This window comes from Rhinatrema bivittatum, chromosome 3 (genome assembly GCF_901001135.1).
Source record: "Rhinatrema bivittatum chromosome 3, aRhiBiv1.1, whole genome shotgun sequence".
In the NCBI taxonomy this organism is placed as follows: domain Eukaryota; kingdom Metazoa; phylum Chordata; class Amphibia; order Gymnophiona; family Rhinatrematidae; genus Rhinatrema; species Rhinatrema bivittatum.
The window spans coordinates 207,931,118-207,955,094 of NC_042617.1; positions in this window are offsets into that span (position 1 = coordinate 207,931,118).

Sequence of the window (23,977 nt, forward strand, 5' to 3'; positions counted from 1 at the left end):
GATTAATAGCAGTTAATGGACTTCTCCTCCAAGAAATTAACCAAACCTTTTTTGAACCCAGCTACACTAACTGCACTAACCACATCCTCTGGCAACAAATTCCAGAGCTTTATTGTGCATTGAATGAAAGAACTTTCTCCGATTAGTCTTAAATGTGCTACTTGCTAACTTCATGGAATGCCCCCTAGTCCTTCTATTATTCGAAAGTGTAAATAACCGATTCACATCTACTCATTCAAGACCTCTCATGATCTTAAACACCTCTATCATATCCCCCCTCAGCCGTCTCTTCTCCAAGCTGAACAGCCTTAATCTCTTCAGCCTTTCCTCATAGGGGAGCTATTCCAACTCCTTTTCATTGCAAATAAGACACAGAGAAGTCACACAAAGACCTGAGTTTTGCATTTCAAATATATAGACTTTGTTGAAATGAGGATGAACCTGGAGGTATAACTAAATGACTGGGAGAAAATGGGAGGAGTGGAACAACAGTGCACCAAACTAAAAGGAGCAAGTGCAAAAGCAACAAATCTATATGTTAGAAAAGTAAACAAAAGTAAGAGAAATAAGAAACCGATCTGGTTCTCAAGGGAGATGGCTGACATAATAAAAGCAAAAAGAACAGCATTCAAGGAGTCCCCCCCAAGACTTGCCAAAAGTCCCTGGTGGTCCAGCGGGGGTCCTAGAGCGATCTCCTGCACTTGGGCCATCAGCTGCCAGTATTCAAAATGGTGCCAATAGCCTTTGCCCTTACTATGTCAAAGGGTCTACCGGTGCCATTGGTCGACCCCTGTCACATGGTAGGAGCACACGATGGTGCCAGCCGTCCATTGCTCCTACCATGTAACAGGGGCCGACCATTGGCACCAGTAGCCCCTGTCACATCATAAGGGAAAAGGGCACCGGTGCCATTTTGATTCATGGTAGGCCCGACGGCCCGATGGGGAGACATCGCTCGCGGGACCCCGCTGGACCACCAGGGCTTTTAGTAAGTCTTGGGGAGGGATCGGGATGTGGGAGGGTTGTAATAAAGTAAAATTGAAGGGTTGGGGTGTTTTTCTTTTTTAATAAATGTGCCCCTCCCCCCCGCACTAACCCGAAAAACAAATTTTCCCTGAAGTTCGGGGAAAATCCATTTTGGGGTTCAGGTTCCCCGAACCACGACGAATTAGGCAATTTCATTGACATTGCCTAATTCATGATAAAAGAATGGCCATCTCTAGTATATACATGCCAGAAGTCTAAAAATATAAGATGGGAGAGTTAGAATGTAAAGCACTGAATGAAGTGGTAGATTTAATTGGCATCTCAAAGACCTGGTGCAAAGATTATAATCAATGGGACATTGTAATACCAGTATACAAAATATATCGCAATTATAGGATGGATCAAAATACTGGAGGGGTGGCATTATTCGTTAAAGAGGGTATTAAGTCAAAAAGGGTAAAAGATCTGTAGGAAAAGAGTGCACTGTAGAATCTTTATGGATAGAAATTCCATGTGAGAAGCTGAATAGAATGAACATATAATGAAATGCTAATAGAAATTAAGGAAGCAAATAAAAGTAGCAACACAGTAATACAGGGTTAATTCAATTACTCCCAGAATTTACTGGGCAAATGTCACATCAGGACATGCTAAGGAAGTAAACTTTCTAGATGAAATAAATGACTGCTTCACGAAGCAGCTAGTACAGGAACCAACATGAGGGGAGCTATTTTAAAACTAGTCCTTAGTACACCACAGGATTTGGTGCAAGAGGTAATGGTGTTGGAATCACTTGGCAATAGTGATCATAACATAATCAAATTTGACTTAATAACTGTAAAGAGGACACAAAGAAAACCTACAGTGATGACATTTAATTTACAAAAGAGGGACAATGACAAAGTGAGGAAAAAGGTAAGGAAAAAGCTGAAAGGAACAGCTGCAAAGTTTATAGCAGGCATGGATATTTTTTTTTTTATATCATCTAGGAAGCCCAGACCAGATGTATTCTATGCATTGAAAAAAAAAGTTGAAAGGAAGGCCAAACAGCTGCTGGCATAGTTAAAAGGTAAGGTAAAATAAGAAAGGCTACTATAGCCTAAAAATATATATTTCAAGAAATGGAATAGGGATTAGAATGAAGAAAACAGGAACCAGCATAAGCACTGACAAGTTAGATGCAAAGCATGGATAAAGAAGGCAAAGAAATAATTTGAAAAGAAGCTTGTCATGGAAGTAAAGACTTTTTCGGGCACATTCAAAGCAAAAACCTTTTGAAGGAATCAGTTGGACTGAAGCATTAGAAGATTGAGAGGTAAAAGGGACACTAAGGGAGGACAAAGCCATAGTGGAAAGACTAAATGCATTTTTTCTTCAGTCTTTACTGAGGAAGATATAAAGGAGAAACCCATGGAAATTAATGGCTATCAAACCTTACATTTTTTCTTATCACTTCTAATTTGAATTATATTCCTTCTTTTTAAATTACCTTCATATTAGCCGTTCATATCGGTCATTTTTTGTCTTGTGTATAATCACAGTGTTATGTATTCAACATGATTAGTATTAGTGCAGTAATTTCACCATGATTTATTTCTCAAAGCTTGATGTTACCCAGGTAACCCAGGTAGCCCATCAAGCTAGGTTGAAAAAACATTGTACAAATCTCATCTTTGTATGTATTTCCTCACTCCGAAGGTAATCAAATCTTAACAAGAGTGTACTGTTCTGTTTGATGAAATCTGAATTAATGACTGGAAGGGGGACAGTAAGCAAATCCACGGCTCTCGTGCTAAACATTCAAAAGGGAAACTTTGATAAAATGAGAAAAATAGTTAGAAAAAAATGGAAAGGAGCAAATACAAAGGTAAAAAGTGTGCAAGAGGCGTGGTCATTCATAAAAAATATCATCCTTAATATCATCCTTAATAAAAAATGATTCCCCCTTAAGGAATCTATCACTAAAACAGTGGAATTTTGGGAAAACTGCCTTCTAGAAATCAGCGGTCTCCTCACTAGCTTAAACTTAATACTAAATTCTTCTAAGAGCGAACTCCTTCTCATCACCCCGGAAAATAGTAATATCACTACAAACCCACCAGCCAACCTTCACATCACCCAAGCAAGAGACTTAGGAGTTATTATCGATAATCTTATAAATCTAAAATCATTTATCAACCAAACAACTAAGGACTGTTTTCACAAACTACATTTCCTGAAAAGAATAAAACCACTCCTTCATTTTCAAGATTACAGAACAGTTCTGCAAGCCATAATTTTTCTCCCCTGCTTCAACAGCAGGGGAGAAAGACTGACACTTCAAGCATTTCCAGCATAGCTCTCTGCTTCAACGGCAGGGGAGAAAGTCTTCAAGCATATCCAGCATAACTCTCTGCTTCAACGGCAGGGGGAATGAAAAAAAAGTGGATCTACATACAGACAACCAACAAGGATTGAATTACATAGTCGGGGTAAACAAGCATGGGTGTAGCTTGCTTATTGCGGCGGTTACTACCCCTAACTAATTAAGCTAGATATTTCATTTAGATGCAGCTCCAACACTGCTCTCTACATTAATGGTGGGGGTGGAAGGGTAATAGAACCAAAAGGTTACTAAAAGCCAAGAGAAACAGATAAGTATGAAAAAAAGAGTGTGAAACTTGCTGGGCAGACTGGATGGGCCGTTTGGTCTTCTTCTGCCATCATTTCTATGTTTCTATGTTTCTCTAAGATGTAAATCTATCTGTAACTGTAACTCTATCTTATTAGGTCTCCCCTCTTCACACACCAAACCTCTTCAGATGGTGCAAAATGTGGCAGCCAGAATACTGACAAACACGAGGAGAAGAGACCACATTTCTCCCATTCTCAAAGACCTACACTGGCTACCAATTCACTACAGAATCATTCATAAGTCCATTACCACTATCTATAAAGCCATCTATCACCATGCTCCACTCAACCTAGAAATCCCATTCAGAAAACATACCTCCTCTAGACCCATTAGAGAAGCTTGCAGAGAATCACTACATGTGCCCCACACCATAACGCTCAACATATAACATTTAGAGACTGAGCTTTCTCCACAGCAGGACCATCCCTATGCAACTCCATTCCATCGGATCTTCGTCAAGAACCGTGCCTTCCAACATTCAGAAAAAGGCTTAAGATGTGGTTGTTTAAACAAGCCTTTCCAGACACCAACTGAATCTCATTTCAATGACAACCACAGTCAAACATTCATAGAACATTGTAAATAATTGCGCTTTCTTTTAATTTCCTTTAGACTTTCCTTCGTCACCCAGTTTTGAACATCCTTGTTTTATTGTAACTTCAAAGTTTCTTTCCACTTGTTACAGATTTTTTAGTTTATCTTCATTTTATACCCCCTGTTAAATGTAAACCAGGATGATGTGATTTTTATCTTGAATGCCGGTATAGAAAAACGCTAAATAAATAAATAAATAAATAAATAAATAAATAAATCCTAGAAACACAGTCCAGATATATTCCACACATTAAGAAAGATGGAAAGAAGGCAAAACGATTACCGGCATGGTTAAAAGGGGAGGTGAAATAATCTATTTTAACCAAAAAATCTTCATTCAAAAATTGGAAGAAGGATCCAACAGGAGAAAATAGGATAATGCATAAGCGTTGGCACATTAAATGTAAGACATTGATAAGACAGGCTAAGAGAGAATTTGAAAAGAAGTTGGCCATAGAGGCAAAAACTCACAGTAAAAACTTTTTAAAATATATCCGCAGCAGAAAGCCTGTGAGGGAGTCAGTTGGACTGTTAGATGATCGAGGGGTTAAAGGGCCACTTAGAGTAGATAAGGCCATCGTGGAAAGATTAAATGATTTGTTTGCTTCGGTGTTTACTGAAGAGGATGTTGGGGTGGCACCTGTACCGGAGAAGGTTTTCATGGGTAATGATTCAGATGGTGAACCTAGAAGATGTGGTAAGCCTGATTGACAAACTGAAGAGTAGTAAATTACCTGGACCAGATGGTATACACCCCAGAGTTCTGAAGGAATTCAAAAATGAAATGTCAGACCTATTGGTAAAAATTTGTAACCTATCATTAAAATCATCCATTGTACCTGAGGACAGGAGGATAGCTAATGTAACCCCAATATTTAAAAAGGGTTCCAGGGGCAATCTGGGAAACTACAGACCGGTTAGCCTGACTTCAGTGCTAGGAAAAATAGTGGAAAGTGTTCTAAACATCAAAATCACAGAACATATAGAAAGACATGGTTTAATGGAACAAAGTCAGCCTGGCTTTACCCAAGGCAAGTCTTGCCTCACAAATCTGCTTCACTTTTTTGAAGGAGTTAATAAACATGTGGATAAAGGTGAACCGGTAGATGTAGTGTACTTGGATTTTCAGAAGGCATTTGACAAAGTGCCTCATGAGTGCTTCTAGGAAAAGTAAAAAGTCATGGGATAGGTGGCGATGTCCTTTTGTGGATTATAAACTGGCTAAAAGACAGGAAACAGAGTAGGATTAAATGGACAATTTTCTCAGTGGAAGGGAGGGAGTGGGCAGTGGAGTGCCTCAGGGATCTGTATTGGGACCCTTACTTTTCAATGTATATAAATAAAAATGTTAAATAGTTTGGACAAAATCGCTAATCTCAGAAACGACTGAACCGATTGCTTTCACATTTGGACACAACCTTCATTTCACATACAGGAAGGTTCTTCTGTACTTACATTACAGAAATGTCATACCTGTGACAGGTAAAATAGGTTTAAATTTTTTTTCGAGAAAACAGCGACATCTGCTGGACGTAAGTGCCATCTGTTACACCTTACACTAACACACGCTACACTAATCATTTTGCCAGTCCAGGTCAACGTTTCACTTCCATTTTAACTCATTCGCGCACTTTTTTCGCCGGAAGATAACTATTTCCTTTACAGATAAAATACACCCACCACCCTCTTCACACCCCCCACACACATGCCAAATTTATTTACTTCCCAGGCCCTCTCAACACACACAAAACCTGATAGAAGTCCAGGTGGCTCCAGCAGGGGGCCAGGACCGGTCCGGGACACATCTCCTGCACTACGGCCATCGGCTGCCAGCAATCAACATGGCGCCGATGGCCCTTTCCCTTACTATGCCACTCGGGGACACCAATGGCGGCAGTAGCCCATGTGACATAGTAAGGGCAAGGGCCCCTCGGTGCCATTTTCAGGACTGGCAGCCGGCGGACCTTTGCCCTTACTATGTCAGAGGACCTACCGCTGCCATTGCTCCAGCCCACTGACATAGTAAGGGCAAAGGGCCGTCAGAACCCGTTTCAGTGCTCGCAGCCGACGGACCAACGCCAATACATCGCTCCCGGACCACTCCTGAACGCCCGCTCCACCGACTGACATTTTTATCAGGTCTCGGGAGGTCTGGAGGGTGGGGGGTGGTAATGAATTTATTGCGAACATCTTGGGGAGGGGTCACGAGGGGGGGGGCAGGATTCATTCATTCAGCAACTCTGGGGGGGGGGCAGGGGGGGCTAATGTTTTTCACAGGACTGGGGGAGGGGGGCAGGAAAGTGTGGGATGGTTAGTTTAAGAGAACTTTTCTCATAGGGTTGTTTTTTGGGGGAAGGAGGAGGTTCACACACTAAACTTGCACGATCTCGGGAACGTACCAAAATAGCCCTCCCCAGACCACAAAACAAATTTGGAAGTGCAAATTTGGTTAGGCACTCCCCTATTTGGCTACATAACGCGCACAGACGCCCAGGGACAGACTACATGTAGCACCAACAATTTTAATTTCCCAGGTCTTGGGAGGGGGCAGGAGGGTGGGGGGTTATTATTTGATTTAAAGGGTTGGGATTGGGGGGGGGGGGTTTGGGGGTGGGGGGTTCCCACAGAAATAGAAAGACAAAGGTTTTCAGATCTGAAGGGTAGGCAGTAGGCGAGGGGAGGTGACAGTGAGGGGAGGGAGAATGAGGGGAGAGGTGAGTGAGGGGAGAGAGTTGGAGTGGGGACAGGGGAGGAAAGGGGGGGGGTTAGTGACCAAGGGGGAGGAGGATGAGTGACTGAGGTAAATGAGCAAGGGGAAGGGGGAGGGAGGGTAAAGATCCTGACTCTGCCACTGCAACGCGTGGCTGGGTACCGCTAGTATATTTATAAATGATCTGGAAAGAAATATGACGAGTGAGGTAATCAAATTTGCAGATGATACAAAATTGTTCAGAGTAGTTAAATCACAAGCAGATTGTGATAAATTGCAGGAAGACCTTGTGAGACTGGAAAATTGGGCATCAAAATGGCAGCTGAAATTTAATGTGGATAAGTGCAAGGTGATGCATATAGGGAAAAATAACCCATGTTAGGTTCCATATTAGGTGCTACCACCCAAACATGGTTGTTTAAACGCGCCAATAGTAAGAACATAAGAACATAAGAAATTGCTGGGTCAGACCAAGGGTCCATCAAGCCCAGCATCCTGTTTCCAACAGAGGCCAAACCAGGCCACAAGAACCTGGCAATTACCCAAACACTAAGAAGATCCCATGCTACTGATGCAATTAATAGCAGTGGCTATTCCCTAAGTAAACTTGCTTAATAGCCATTAATGGACTTCTCCTCCAAGAACTTATCCAAACCTTTTTTGAACCCAGCTACACTAACTGCACTAACCACATCCTCTGGCAACAAATTCCAGAGCTTTATTGTGCATTGAGTGAAAAAGAATTTTCTCCGATTAGTCTTAAATGTGCTACTTGCTAATTTCATGGAATGCCCCCTTGTCCTTCTATTATTCGAAAGTGTAAATAACCGAGTCACATTTACTTGTTCAAGACCTCTCATGATCTTAAAGACCTCTATCATATCCCCCCTCAGCCATCTCTTATCCAAGCTGAACAGCCCTAACCTCTTCATCCTTTCCTCATAGGGGAGTTGTTCCATCTCCTTTATCATTTTGGTTGCTCTTCTCTGTACCTTCTCCATCACAACTATATATTTTTTTAGATGCGGCGACCAGAATTGTACACAGTATTCATGGTGCGGTCTCACCATGGAGCGATATAGAGGCATTATGACATTTTCCGTTCTATTAACCATTCCCTTCCTAATAATTCCTAACATTCTGTTTGCTTTTTTGACTGCTGCAGCACGCTGAGCCGACGATTTTAAAGTATTATCCACTATGATGCCTAGATTTTTTTCCTGGGTAGTAGCTCCTAATATGGAACCTAACATCGTGTAACTACAGCAAGGGTTATTTTTCCCTATATGTAACACCTTGCACTTGTCCACATTAAATTTCATCTGCCATTTGGATGCCCAATCTTCCTGAGCATGAGCATGAGCATTAGATATACAGAGCATCTACATTAGAATGCACATGGGCTTAACTTTTCCTTTTTTTTAACCTTTTAAGCTGCATTTTAGGAATTAGTAATTGAACTCTAATGTTTTAAATGTTCTTAATATCTGCTTTTAAGAAATAAAGTATTATGATTTTATGCTTTATGTTTTTAGTTATTTATGACTTTATCTTAACAGCTAATTTATATATTTTTCTGTACTTTGCCTTTTATTAATTTTAGCTGTTATCACTTTTATCAAATTAATGTACTTTCCTTTTTTTTTTTAACTGAGTGTAAACCATTGTGAAGGCCTTGCCGATGTGATGGTAAAGAAAAAACAATAAACTATAAGAAAGAGATCTAGATGTCATAGTGGATAACACATTGAAATCGTCGGTTCAGTGTGTTGCAGCAGTCAAAAAAGCAAACAGAATGTTGGGAATTATTAGAAAGGGAATGTGAATAAAACGGAAAATGTCATAATGCCTCTGTATCACTCCATGGAAAGCCCACACCTTGAATACTGTGTACAATTCTGGTCGACGCATCTCAAAAATGATAATGTTTCGATGGAGAAGGTACAGAGAAGTGCGACGAAAATGATAAGGGGAATGGAACAGCTCCCCTATGAGGAAAAACTAAAGAGGTTAGGCCTTTTCAGCTTGCAGAAGAGACTGCTGAGGGGGATATGATAGAGGTGTTTAAAATCATGAGAGGTCTAGAACAGGTAGATGTGAATCAATTATTTACTCTTTCAGATAATAGAAAAACTAGGGGGCACGCCATGAAGTTAACATGTGGCACATTTAAAACTAATCAGAGAAAGTTCTTTTTCACTCAATTTAAATTCTGGAATTTGTTGCCAGAGGATGTGGTTAGTGCAGTTAGTGTAGCTGTGTTAAAAAAAGGATTGGATAAGTTCTTGGAGGAGAAGTCCATTACCTGCTATTAATTAAGTTGACCTAGAAATAGCCACTGCTATTACTAGCAACGGTAACATTGCATAGACTTAGTTTTTGGGTCCTTGCCAGGTTCTTATGGCCTGGATTGGCCACTGTTGGAAATAGGATGCTGGGCTTGATATACCCTTGGTCTGACCCAGTATGGCATGTTCTTATGTTCTTATGTTCTTACGTCTCACTCTGCATGTCAAAGTGGTCCCTAACCTCTGCTCTTCTACCTAAACCTCATCTCGAGTTACTAGGTGGGCCTCATATAGAGGTATAAATACCTAACTACTATGAGGGCCTTATAGCTAGTCTCTCTCCCTCTCTCTCTCCTTAAAATACTGAAAATGCTATTTGTAAAAACATTGCAAAGTGCAATAAAGCTATATTGCACAGTTTAATGAAAATGGTGTAGTGAAAACTGTGCGATATGGCTTTGCAAAGCCAGCCCACTTGGCCAGAAATCCCACCCCAAACTCCTCTCCTTTTCTAAATTAGCATCACACCATGAGTTATGGTGCTTTTTGCATGCGAAAAGCCCATAACACAGCTTGGAAAATAACCCCCTTAGCTGGATAAGTACCAATAATCAATAGCAGGACTAAACCTAGCTGGATATAACTTATCTGGCTAAGTAGCAGCAAAGGGGGGCCATCCAGCAACATAGCCATGCTGCTGAATATCCCATGAAAGTTAACTGGATAAGTCTTTTCTGGCTATTTACATCAATGGATATATTTGAAAATTGACCTCTTAGTCATAGTTTAATGGGACAATACCAGAATGGATTTAGCCATAAGACATCTAGCCACAACGATCTACATTTTTGAAGGCATGAATAAACATGTGGATAAAGGTGAGCAAGTTGATATACCATATCTGTATTTTCCAAAAGCTCATGAGAGACTTCTGAGGAAACTTAAAAAGCAGGCAATATACTATTGTGGATTGGAACTGGTTAAAAATGAAAACAGAGAATAAGCTAAATGATCATTTTCTCAATGAAGAAAGGTGAATAGTGGTATGCCACATGGATCTACTTTGGGAGTACTGCTTTTTAACATATTTATAAATGACTTGGAAATGAGAATAATGAGTGATAAGATCTAATTTGCAGATGTCACAAAATTCTTTAAAGTTGCTAAATCACAAGAAGATTGTGAAAAATTACAAGAGAACCTTGCAAAACTGGGAGACTGGGCATGCAAATGGCAGATGAAATTTAATGTGGACAAGTGCAAAGTAATGAAAGTAGGGAAGATCAACCCAAATTATAGTTACACAATATAAGGTTCCACATTAGGAGTCAGCAACCAGGAGAAAAATCTAGGCATCATCATGGAAATCCCATGTTATGTACAGCAAAGGCCAAGAAAGAAAATAGAATCCTAGGAATTATTAGGAAAGGTATGAGAAGAAAATAGTGAATATCATAATGCCTCTGTATCACTCCTTAAGTATTGTGTGCAGTTATGATCACCACATCTCAAGAAAGACTGTTCGTGGAGCCTTGTGCCGAGGTGAGGTTGTTAGTATCCGCAAGGAAGGCTCTTGCTGGTCCTTACCGTCGGGTGGCTGTGCTGGTCGTCGGGAAGGCGTTCCAGGATCCTTAAGACCAGGCTTTGCAGAAGCAGGCAGGAGGCGGTCCAGGGTCAGAGCAGGCGGTCAGCAACGAGATCCAGAAAGGGGTCCAAGATCAGGCCAGGTGACAACAAGTCCAGAGCACAATCTGAGGGTCAGGGCAGGCAGCAAGCAACAAGTCCAGTAAACAATGCAAGGTCAGGGCAGGCAGCGAACAGCGAATCCAGTAGACAATCCAAGTTCAAGGCAGGCAGCGAACAGTGAATCCAGTAGACAATCCAAGGTCAGGCAGGCAGCAAGCAGCAAGTCCAGTAGACAATCTGGGGTCAGGGCAGGTAGTGAGCAGTGAGTCCAGTAACAATCCAAGGTCGGGGCATGCAGGCGAGCAAAGAGTTCAGGGCAGGCAGAAAACAGTGAATGCAGTAGACAATTCAAGGTCGGGGCAGACAGCGAGCAGCGAGTCCAGTAGACAATCCAGGTTCAAGGAAAGTAGCGAGCAGCGAGTCCAGTAACAATCCTAGTTTGGGGTATGCAAGTGATCAGAGAATCCAGTAACAATCCAAGGTCAAGCACAGAACACTCCCAGAAGCAAGATGAGCAGGCTGGACAGCAGGAACAAGGAGGACCTGTTGCTGAGGCATCGAGGAGAGGAAGACGTAGGCCTAATATAGGGCCTGCTTTCTGATGTCACTGGGGAGGTGTCAGGGTCGTTTTCCTGCCATGTGCCCTTTAAGGAGAGCTGAACTATACACACGCGCCTAAGTCCACTTGCCCGCACAGCGGCTTGGTTTGGTGCGGGGAGGATTCGCGGCAGTCAGCCGCATCTTTGAGGAAGGTGAGGGCGGCCATCCACGGGACGGGAATGCGGCTGGCTGGATGCAACAGTACCCCTCCCATTAAGTCCCCTCCCACGGGGTCTCAATTTCTTGGGATGAAAGGCATGAAAGTTCTTCAAAAGATTTTTATCAAGAATATTCGAGGCAAGTTCCCACATGTTCTCCTCCGGGCCAAAACCTTCCCAAGAAAGTAGATAGTCCCATCTTCCATTCCTTCGACGTACATCAAGTACTTCCTTTACTTGATAGATCTGGTCTTCGACCGAGATTTCTGGAGGTTTGTTTATCTTCTGAGAGGGCCACATGAGAACTAGCAGCTTGAGAGGAGATATGTGGAAGACGTTATGAGGCATGGAGGCATGTAGATGTAGCTGATATATTACTGGTCCAATTTGGTGTAACTGGAAATGGGCCAATATATCAAGGTGCTAATCACATGGAAGGTAAACAGAGTTGAAGGTGACAGGTACTCAGCCATACCTTATCCCCAGGTTTAATCCTGGGGACTGGTCGACAATGTCGGCCTGTAGTTTTTTTAATCTTTATGCAGCCTTTTGAAGCATATCTTCAGTCTTGATCCATAGATCCAGGAGCTCGTGAGATGTTAGTTGGACTGCAGGTGATGGGCACATTTAAAGGTATAGGAAGGCCGCTGCTTGAATTACCTGCCGGAGGTAGCAGATGCTGCTCCGCTTCAAGAACATTTCCTGTTGGGACTGTTCAAGTCTTTTTTTCTTTGTTGGAGCGGCTGACACTACTGTAATTGCTTCGTTGCTGTTACTTCCTGGTCTCCCTGCCGGCCCTCTGGGCTCTGATGTCAGGGGGAGGAGTGACCTCAGACGCCCTTATCATCGGCGTCTGGATGGTGAGGAGTGCCGCTGCTTGAATTACCTGCCGGAGGTAGCAGATGCTGTTCCGCTTCAAAAACATTTCCTGTTGGGACTGTTCAAGTCTTTTTTTCTTTGTTGGAGCGGCTGACACTACTGTAATTGCTTCGGTGCTGTTACTTCCTGGTCTCCCTGCCGGCCCTCTGGGCTCTGACATCAGGGGGAGGAGCGACCTCAGACGCCCTTATCATCGGCGTCTGGATGGTGAGGAGTGCCGCTGCTTGAATTACCTGCCGGAGGTAGCAGACGCTGTTCCGCTTCAAGAACATTTCCTGTTGGGACTGTTCAAGTCTTTTTTTCTTTGTTGGAGTGGCTGACACTACTGTAATTGCTTCATTGCTGTTACTTCCTGGTCTCCCTGCCGGCCCTCTGGGCTCTGACATCAGGGGGAGGAGCGACCTCAGACGCCCTTATCATCGGCGCCTTGACGGCGCGATTGCCGTTGGCGCGTCACCAAAGCCACGTGCCTAAGGGGCGCGCGGCTTTGCCGGGCTTCACTGGGGTTCGCTGGAGCTCGTTGGAGCCTTTTGGAAGTCCGGACTTTGAGATTCAGCGGTCATTGATACTGGCAGAATTTAAGGACTATGTATCAAAGGATCCAAATTTTAGAGGTAATCTTTACTTTCCTATAAACTTAGTGGATTACAGCTTTTCTTGGTGATGCCACATACCAAGAGAAAAGGGAAAATATCTACTTCTACACCAGTTTCCAACAATAATCAACCACGCATATCGGATCTCTTTGTAAGAACCATAGTATCACCAGGAGGCCAAGTCACTAGAGATTCGGGCCAGGAGCAGGGCCCAAACACTTTGACTTTAGAAACATCATTGAGCCCTGGTGCCCCAATAACACCTGAGCCGCCTACAAGGAAAGGGGGAGTAGATTTCATCTTCGAAGAACCTAAACTGAATTTGACCTCCTTAATATCTAGTGACCAAAGGGGGGTAGGCAGTTTTCATTGCCTACCAACTGACCCAGATTTGCAATCTCCTAGAGATCAAGTGAGGGAAGTCAGTCTCGATATGGCTTCTAAGGAGAAAGAGTTAGAGGGTGCTCAGGTGAGAGCAAAGTAGGATATTGCATTAATTACTCCTACTAAATTTACTTTAGAAGAAATTGGGAGCATGATTTTTTCCATGCAATCTATCAATGAATTGGCTAAACTCGTTCAAGATGGCTTGAGTAGTAATAAGGTTATGCAAACAAAAATAGAACAGATAGAGAGCTCGGTAACTATCTTGGGAGTTAAAACAAATGAGATGTCCAGGCTAATTTAATCAAATCAGAAAAGATGCATGCTGATAAAATAGAACAATTAGAAAACCAAATCAGAAGAGTTAATTTGAGGATTTTAAATTTTCCTAAAACTCATTTGCTATCTCCCAAGGAATTATTTAGGAGTTACCTCATTAATGTATTGAAATATACAGAAGTACAAATACCATTAATTGCTAGGATATATTATATTTCCTATCCTGCAACCTCTATAGGTATTGAAGACCAGAATCAGGGAGATCAAAAGGAAGATACAAATTTATCAGAATTACTAGAGAAGTCATCTGATATGGAGATTAAAACGAGGGCTACCTTAATTGTGCAATTTATAGATATGTCTCAGAGAGATTCAATACTTAGACTATACTTCAAATATCAAAATGTTAACTTTCATGGTCTTCTTATTAGAATCTTCCCTGACATATCTTTCAATACTCAATTAAGAAGAAGAGAGTTTCTTTTAATGAGAGATAGAGTCATACAGCGAGGTGCCAAGTTTATTCTACGTTTCCCATGTCGTTGTATTATAATACATCAAAATGAAAGATATGTCTTTAATGTGCCTGATCAACTGCGCTCATACCTGGATTCCTAAACTCCAATTGTCTCCTTAGTTAATAATGGGGGGAGGAATAGATGTTTATGGTTCGGACACAAATGTTTGAATGTTTGAATTACTTTAGCAATCTGTTCTTTGTTCTTTTGCCAGTATCTTTAATTTCTGATAAAATATTATTCTAGGTTTCACAGCGATTATCTGTAATGTCTTTTCCCTTTACAACGTGTCTTATAACTTATAAGTATCTTTGATAAATGCTGTGTAATATCCTTTGGAAAATGAAAATGTTCAATAAAAATAAAATTTAAAAAAAAAGGTATAGGAAGCGGTGGTAAGGGCTGTCTCCTATATACGATCTGGAAAGGGGAAGCCCCCGCGGCGGTGCTAATATGAAAATTATGTGAAAATTGAGCCCATGGGAGGAGGGTAGCCCAGTCGTCTTGTCATTCGTTGGTGTAGGCACTGACGAAGGTTTTTAATGTCCCACTGGCCTGAGCATAATAGGCCATCATGAAGTCTAGAATGATCTTAAACTTTTGACATAAGGAGCACCAATACTTAGCAGTGAACTGTGTCCCTCAGTCCGAGATGATATGTCTCGGCAATCCATGTAAACAGAAGATGTGGGTGACAAACAGATGGGCCAGCTCCAGTGTGGAAGGAAGTCCAGGCTGGAGAACAAAGTGTGCCATCTTAAAAAAGCGGTCGATAACAACCCAGATAATAGTGTTGCCATCGGAATGTGGGAGGTCTACCATGAAGTTGGTAGATACATGTGTCCAGGGTTCCTCCGGGACCAGTAACGGTTGTAATAGGCCCTAAGGTTGTCCCACCGAGGGCTTCTGTGGGCGCAAATAGGGCACGATTCTACATATGCTTTCATATCTCGCTGCATACAGGGCTATCAATAGTATTGCTGAAGCAAGGTGAGGGTTCGGGCCTGCCTTGGATGTCCGGCAATCTGGGAATCATGAGCCCATTTAAGCACCTTAAGGCGGAGGCGACGTGGAACATCTTTCTTCCCAGGAGGGATGGACAGAGAAGATGCCAGTAGAATCGAAGCTGGATCAATGATAGCTCATGGATCCTCAGGGGCATCCTCTTCATCAAAGGATTGAGAGAGTATATCAGCATGTAGATTCTTAGAGGCTGGTTGGTATCAGATCTCAAAATTGAAGTGTGTAAGAAACAAGGACCACCGGGCTTGCCTGGCATTTAAGCATTGCACCCGTTGATGGTATTCTAAATTTTTATGATCCATATATATCATGATCTGGTGTTGAGCTCCCTCTAGCCACTGTCGCCATTCTTCTAAGGCCAGTTTTATGGCCAGAAGTTCCTTGTCTCTAATACTATAGTTGCGTTCGGCAGAAATGAATTTGCATAAAAAGAAGGAACAGGGGTGAAGGGTTCCAGTATCGGAATGCTGGCTCAGGAAAGCCCCAACACCAAAATTAGAAGCATCGATTTCAAAGAAAAAGGAATGAGATGGATTGGAGTGATGCAAACAAGGTTTCTGAAGAAAGGCTTCCTTCAGGTCAAGAAAAGCCTTAACCACTTCTGGTGGCCAGACCCTTCTGTAGGCTCCCTTCCTGATAAGAGCATGAGAGGAGCTGCAATCCTGAAATAGTGTGGTATAAAATGTCAGTAGTAATTCACAAACCCTAGGAATCTGTAGGGTGTGAAGTCCAGTGAGTTGAGTCCACTCTTGGATACTGAGGACCTGTTTGGGGTCCATGTGAAACCCCCAGCTGGGGACAATATATCCAAGGAATGACAAACTCTCAGCTTCAAACTGGAATGCCTCCATTTAGCATATAATTTATTCTCTTGCAGTCATTGAAGAACAAGGCAGACATGAGAGCGATAGGAGTGAAAATCTCGAGAAAAAACGAGGATATCATCAAGGTAGATGACCACACAGTGGTATAAGAGATCCCAAAACACATCATCCATAAGATTCTGAAATACTGCGCGGGCGTTACAAAGACCAAAAGGCATTACTTGATACTTGTTAAAAGCCATTTTCCACTCATCTCCAGATTTTATATGGATTAAATTGTAGGCCCCCCAGAGATCCAGCTTAGTGAACACTCAAGCTCCTTGTAACTGATCGAAAAGTTCAGTAATGAGTGGAAGAGGGTAGCAGTCTTTTTTGGTTATTGCATTCAGACTCCGGTAATCAATGCAAGGCTGGAGTAATCCATTCCTTTTAGAAACAAAGAAGAATCCCATCCCTGCAGGAGAATTTGAAGGTCTGATGAAACTCTGCTCCAGATTTTCCTTGTTGTATTGGGCCATGGCTGCAGTCTCTGGTATAGATAAAGGATAGATCCTCCCATGCGGAGCAGAGGTACCAGTTGTCATAAGGGCGATTTGGAGGGGGGGGGGGGGGGGTAATTCTTCGGCCTTGGTCTTGGAGAATACAGCCGAAAAATCGTCATACTGTGGTGGAAGTCCTGGAAGGGTGGCAGCCAATAATAACTCGGGCAGAGGCTGGACCTACATGAGGCAGAAATCATGGCACTGGGGTCCCCAGTTAGATAACTGTAGTGACTCCCAGTTGAACTGAGGTGAATGATGTTGCAACCAGGAGAGTCCTATGACGATAGGATGGACTGCCTGTTCGATCACCAGGAAAGTTATGCTTTCCATATGGAGGATTCCTGTGCAAAAGCGGATGGGAGCCATGGAGGTGGTGATATGACCCAGAACTGGTCTCCATGTATGGATGAGATAACCAATGGTGTCCCCCAAGGAACTAGTGGGAGTTCTAAGATGAAATTTCCTCCTGCTCCAGAATCCATGAGAGCTGTCATTGGAAACTCGTGCTTGTCCATGCAGGTAGCATAAGTTGGGGAGCTGGTGCAGTTAGACCCAGGAGCAACTCCCTGCTAGCTCCTAGGTTTGCCCATTTCCTGGCTTCTGTGGACACTGTGACAGGCGATGCCCTGATTCACCACAATAGAAACACAGCCCCATGGTTCGACGGTGAAGTTTTTTCTCTGCAGAGTTAAGAGACTTTCCCAGCTGCATGGATTCCTTGGTAGGCGAAGTGTGAGGGGCAGCTGATGAGGGTCCAACCAATGGGCGGGTAAAGGCAGGGGCCAATACCACCAGTCATCATGGTTTGAGTTCTTGAGATCGCTGCTGTAGTCTGCGATCTATCCGTGGTCTGTGATTAATCCGACCCGTTAGGTCGACTAAATCCTCCTAGGAATCAGGCAAATCCCTGTCTGCTAGTTCATCCTTAATTCAAGGGGACAACCTCTCCAGGAAGATGCACCAAAGACTGTTCTCTCTCCACTCTAGTTTGGTGGCCAGGGTTCAAAACTCAATGGTGTAATCCATGAGTGGACGTGTCCCTTGGTGAAGATGTAGGAGATTCGTGCCAGTTGTAGCAAGTCTGCTGGGTTCATCAAAAACTTACTTGAAGGCTTTGACAAATTCTTGTAAGAATTTCTTCTCCAGAGAAGAGAGGCCCAGGCCAAGGCTTTCCCTTCCAGGAGGGAAAGGATAAAGTTAGTCTTTACTGAGTCTGAGGGTAATTGTCCAAGTTGAAGGGCAAAGTGCATAAACCACTGGTTCAGGACCCCCCTGCAAAGAGCAAGATCTCCCGTTTACCGTGGTTGTACAGGCAGATGAATCGTAGGTGCAGGAGTCACTGTAGCAGATGCCTCTGGAGGAGGGAAAATTGTAGGGGCAGATACTGCATTCAACCAAGCACTGAAATGCTCTAAAGAATTGGCGAGGAGTTCCAAACACTGTTGCTGTTGTTGAATACGCTGAGCTAATCCCAGAATGGCCTGCATTCCCGAGAGATCTGCTGGATGCATGGCCTCAGGACCTGTTGCATTCATAGATCCTTGTGCCGAGGTGAGGTTGTTACTACCCACAAGGAAGGCCCTTGCTGGTCCTTACCATTGGCTGGTGGTGCTGATCGCCAGGAAGGCCTTCCGGGAGCAGCAGAAGCAGGCAGGAGGCGGTCCAGGGTCAGAGCAGGTCGTCAGCAATGAGTTCCAGAAAGGGGTCCAAGATCAGGCCAGGTGACAACAACAAGTTCAGAGCACAATACTAGAGTCAGGGCAAGCAGCCAGTAAACAATCCGGGGTAAGGCAGGCAGCAAACAGTGAATCCAGTAGACGATCCAAGGTCGGGGCAGGCTGCGAGCAGCAAGTCCAGTAGACAATCTGGGGTCAGGACAGGTAGCGAGCAATGAATCCAGTAACAATCCAAGGTCAGGGCAGGTAGCAAGCAGCGAGTCTAGTAACAATCCAAGTTCAAGCATAGAACACTCCCAGAAGCAAGACTAGCAGGCCAGACAGCAGGTTCAAGGAGGACCTGTTGCTGAGGCATCGAGGAGAGGAAGACGTGGGACTAATATAGGGCCTGTCTTCTGATGTCACTGGGAGGCATCAGGGCCATTTTCCCTCTGTGGGACTTTTAAGGAGAGCACAGTGGGTTGGTGCGGGTTGGCTTCGCAGCAGTCAGTTGCTTCTTCGGGGAAGGTGAGAGCGGCCAGCCATGGGACGGCTTCTCTGTCTTCAGAATAAACAAGCGAGGAGGTGGATTACTTCTGATCATTGAAAAAGTCCTGAAATGTAAACCAATGCTAATAACACCACCACCAAATCATGAAATCGCCATCTTTAATACAAGCAATATACAAATTTGCCTAATATACTGTCCCCCTAGTTTACTGGATCTAAATATATCACCTTTGATTGAGTTCCTTACAACACAACTGAACACTTCAAAACCAACTATAGTGTTAGGCGATTTTAATCTGCATATGGACACCTATCCCCCATCTAACACTTGCCAAACCTTAATGGATGCCATGACAGCTCTTGAGTTCACACTAATTACAGATAAACCAACACACAGAGCCGGACACTCTCTAGACCTAACTTTTATAAACAATAAATACATCAAACACCTAACAACTAGCTATACTCAAATCCCTTGGTCTGACCATTTCCTGATCCAATCAAACATTAAAATTCGACACCATCAGACCATAATAAAACAAACCCCCATTGAACTTACATATAGACCACCCTACAACTGCGAAGAACTAAAGGACAAATTAGAAGACGAACTAACCAACATACTACCTACAGACTGTTGCCTAGCTATAAACCATTGGTTAGAATCAACAAAAAAAATAGCCAATACGATAAACCCCTTGAAAACAATACATATCAAAGATACAAAACAAAATAACCAATGGCACAATACAAAAATAAAGGATGCAAAAAGAAAACTCAGAAAATTCGAAAAAACATGGAGGAAAAACAAAACAATTGAAAACCTAACCAAATTCAGGAAACACCTAGCTTACTACAAACAACTAATCTTAAATACTAAAAAAGAATACTATTGTAATAAAATAGAAAAAATTCGCCAACAACCCAAGGACACTCTTTGCTATAGTAACAAATCTTACAACTGATAAGCAAGAGTCAACTCAAAGCATACCTGAATCAAAATGTAACGAAATAGCCCGATTCTTTAGTGACAAAATATCAAACCTAAGAAATAAGCTCCCAAATAACACCAAACAAGCAATCATAATGCAAAAGAGTGATGTTAACCCATGGTCAGCCTTTGAAGAAATATCACAACTAGAAGTAGAATCAATGATAAAAAATACAAACCCAGCCCCCCATATGATTGATACCATACCCACAACAGAGATAAAAAAGATCACCAAGGTAGTAGCCCCAACCTTAACGAACATCATAAACCTATCCCTAACTGAAGGAAAAATGCCAGACATACTGAAAGGGGCAATCATAAAACCAATAATAAAAAAGAAAAACAGTGACCCCCCTAATTCTCAACAACTACCGTCCAGTCTCTAACCTTCCATTAATAGCCAAATTGATAGAGAAAGCAGTACAAAAACAATTAGCTGAACACCTAGATGAAAACAACATACTATACCCTTCGCAACACGGTTTCCGTAAACACTACAGCACTGAAACATTACTCCTCTCATTAACTGACAACATCTTAAGAGGTTTCGATAACAGCAAACACTACATCCTTATAATGCTAGACTTATCCGCAGCTTTTGATACGGTAAACCACCAAACATTACTCAAAAGACTAGAAGAAATAGGATTATGTAACAAAACGATTAACTGGTTTAAATCTTACCTCAGCAATAGGTTCTTCCAAGTTATGATAAAAAACACTTTCAAAAGACTCGAAACTGGAGTACCTCAGGGTTCAGCTCTGTATGCCACCCTCTTCAATATATATATGCTGCCCCTTTGTCATCTACTGGCAGGACTAGGGATAATTCATTACATTTACGCTGATGACATTCAGCTAATTCTACCAATAGAGGACTCCATTGATAAAACACTAGGATTAGCAAACATGTACCTTGGAATAATAAAACAACTTCTAACCCAAATGGAGCTGGTTATTAACATTGATAAAACAGAATTCCTACACCTTGAACGAAGACAATCTGAAATCGTCAAAACACCAATAATGCTAGGAAATAACCAGAAAATAGAACTGGCCGAAAAAGTAAGAAACCTGGGAGTAATAATGGATCCAGAAATCAATTTAAAACAACACATATCCTTAAAAGTAAGGGAAGGTTACGCAAAACTCATGATCCTTAAAAGATTGAAACCATTACTCACACCTGCCCACTTCAGAACGATACTACAAACACTTGTTTTCGCCAGTACTGATTACTGCAATGCACTCTTACTGGGACTCCCCAGTTCATCAATCAGACCACTACAAATACTCCAGAACACTGCAGCCAGAATTTTAACAGGAAAAAAAAGAAGGGACCATATAACTGAAACTTTAGCAGAACTACATTGGCTACCAATTGAATACAGGATCAAGTACAAAGCCTTATGTACAATACACAAACTAATATATGATAAAGAAGCTGACTGGCTAAATACAGCTCTAAGAGTCCATGTACCGCAAAGGAACCTTCGCTCGGCTAACAAGGCACTACTAACAATCCCTACAGTAAAATCAGCAAAACTAACCCAAGTAAGAGAAAGGGCTTTATCACTGGCTGGGCCCTTTCTATGGAACACAATGCCCACTGAACTAAGATTACAGAGTGACATCAAATCCTTTAAAAAAACCTTAAAGACATAGCTCTTTAAGCAAGCCTTTCCAAAAGAAACAGTGGGGTAGAGAGGGAGAGAGAGAACGAAAAAATACAGAAAACGCAGCCAGAATAAATGGCACCTCAATATGATAAATACACAGTACAGTAGAGAAATAGATCAAAATAAAGTACATCAATAAACCTTCCCAGAACTAATTCATCACTACCCAAAAATGTATCTTTATTAATGATATTGTAACCGTTTTTAGTTGGCACTTGTTAGAATGTACGATACCCACCTATATATACATTATTTGTGCCTATTTGTAAACCGTTGCGATGGTACATAACTTAGCGACGGTATAGAAAAGTTTTTAAATAAATAAATAAATAAATAAATAAATAAATAAATAAATATATAGAAGAGTGATTGAAATGATAAAGGAGATGGAATGATTCCCTAATGTGGAAAGGTTAAACAGGTTAAGGGACTTTAGATTGGAGAAGAGATGGCTGAGGGGAGATATGATAAAAATCTATAAAATAATGAATAGAGTGGAAGGGATAAACTGAAAACAGTTGTTTACTTTTTCATAAAGTGCAAAGACTAAGGAACATTCAATACAGTTACTAGGTAATATATTTAAGACAAATAGGAGAAAATATTTTTTACTCAGTGGATAATTAAACTCAAATTTGTAATTGGAAGATATGGTAAAAGCTGTTAGTGTAGCTGGATTTAAAAGAGGTTTGGACAAGTTCTTGGAGGAAAAGTCCATAAACCATTTGTTGCACTTGTTCTGGAGCAGTGTAGGGCGGCTTCCTGGTCGGACCCAGGAAGCACCTGCCACCAGGAGGTGGAGCACAGGAGGAGACAGAGGCTAGCTGGAGCTTCACCACTGGAATACCAAGGTCCCCCCCGGGTGGAGCCCTTGGGGACCTGAGCCACTTGGACTTAGGTGGGCCTTGCCGGGTCTCCCAGAAAGGAAGTTCAAAGGTGTGCCCACCAGGATCAAGAGTGCATGGTCGATATCTGGACAGGAGGCCTGAGGAATCAAGGAAGGCCAGTACAGTGTCTGCGATGACAAGGCTAGGAGCAGAGCCGGAATCCAGGAGGCGTGGTCAGTAGTCGCAGAGGTCAAGTTCCAAAGATCAGTTCGAGAGTAGTCAGCCAAAGCAAGGGGTCAAGTTCCAGAGATCAGACGTGGTCAAGGAGGCAGGCAAAGGTCAGTATCCAGACAGCAATCAGCATGGTCAAGAGCAGGCAGAGGTCAGTACCAGAGAGACAGTCCAAAAGGTACTACATGGGGGAAAGCTGGAACAGGAGGATGCTGGAACAGAAGGATGCTGGAACAGGACTGGAACAATCGATGAGACATGGAGGCAAACTAGTACACACACAGTGTCGACCCGATTGCCAAGGCAAGGAAGTGCAGGCAGGCACTTCCTCTTGTACTGTGTTCAATCAGGGTGCGCCGCGGAGCTTGCACCCGCCCCTGGCCCTATAAGGGACCGGGCTGTCTGCGCGTGCCTAGGGGGCAGGGCCAACACCACAGAGGATGCCGAGCCCCGCTGTGAGGCCTGGTGCGCTGAGGAAGGCCCGGTGACCGCCGCCACGGGACGCCGAGGCCTGGAGGAGCTTGCAGCTGCTGCTGAGGAGGCCGACCCAGGACCTGCAGAGGAGTTGGAGAGGTGAGCAGGCCCGTGTGCGGGCCAAGCACGGACGGGGCGCGCAACACCATTATTAAGATGGAGTTGCAAAAATCCGCTGCTTATCTCTGGAATAAGCAGCATGGTATGTATCAACTTTTTGGGATCCTGCCATTTACTTGTGACTTGGATTGTCCACTGCTGGAAACTGAATACTGTGCATGATGGACTTTTGTTCTGACCTAGTATGGCAAATCAAGCAAGGAAAATGTATCTGTGATTTCCACTGAATTTACTTCCCTTGTATAGATTGATGATTGCTGTATTAAGCTTCAGAGACATCGTTAAATAAACTTGGAAAAATGAGACAATTTGCACAGCAATGTATGATATGAAATGCTTCAAACACAATCCTCTTTCTCCACTAAAAATGGCCCTTACATAAACAGATTATGGAAAAGCTGCAGATTATGAAAAACCTCCTGAAAGAGAACAGAAATGTGATTAGAAAGGAAAAGTATGAAATTGTTACAATTTTGGAATGATTAGCAACGTTTCAAACTTGAATAACTGAACTGGAGCAGAGAACTTCCATAGTGGGGAATACAATGATACAGCTGAAACTTAACCTAGAATCACTATCAGTACTGGAAAAAGTCTGCAATATTTAAATGATTGAAACGGTGCAGAAATCTTTGGATTCTGGGTATTCCAGAGGGGATGGAAGTTAATGATCCTGTAAAATTTATAGGGACTTTACTATCTAATCTGCTAGACACACAATTTGTTAAAGTCTTTGCAAGTGAAAGGG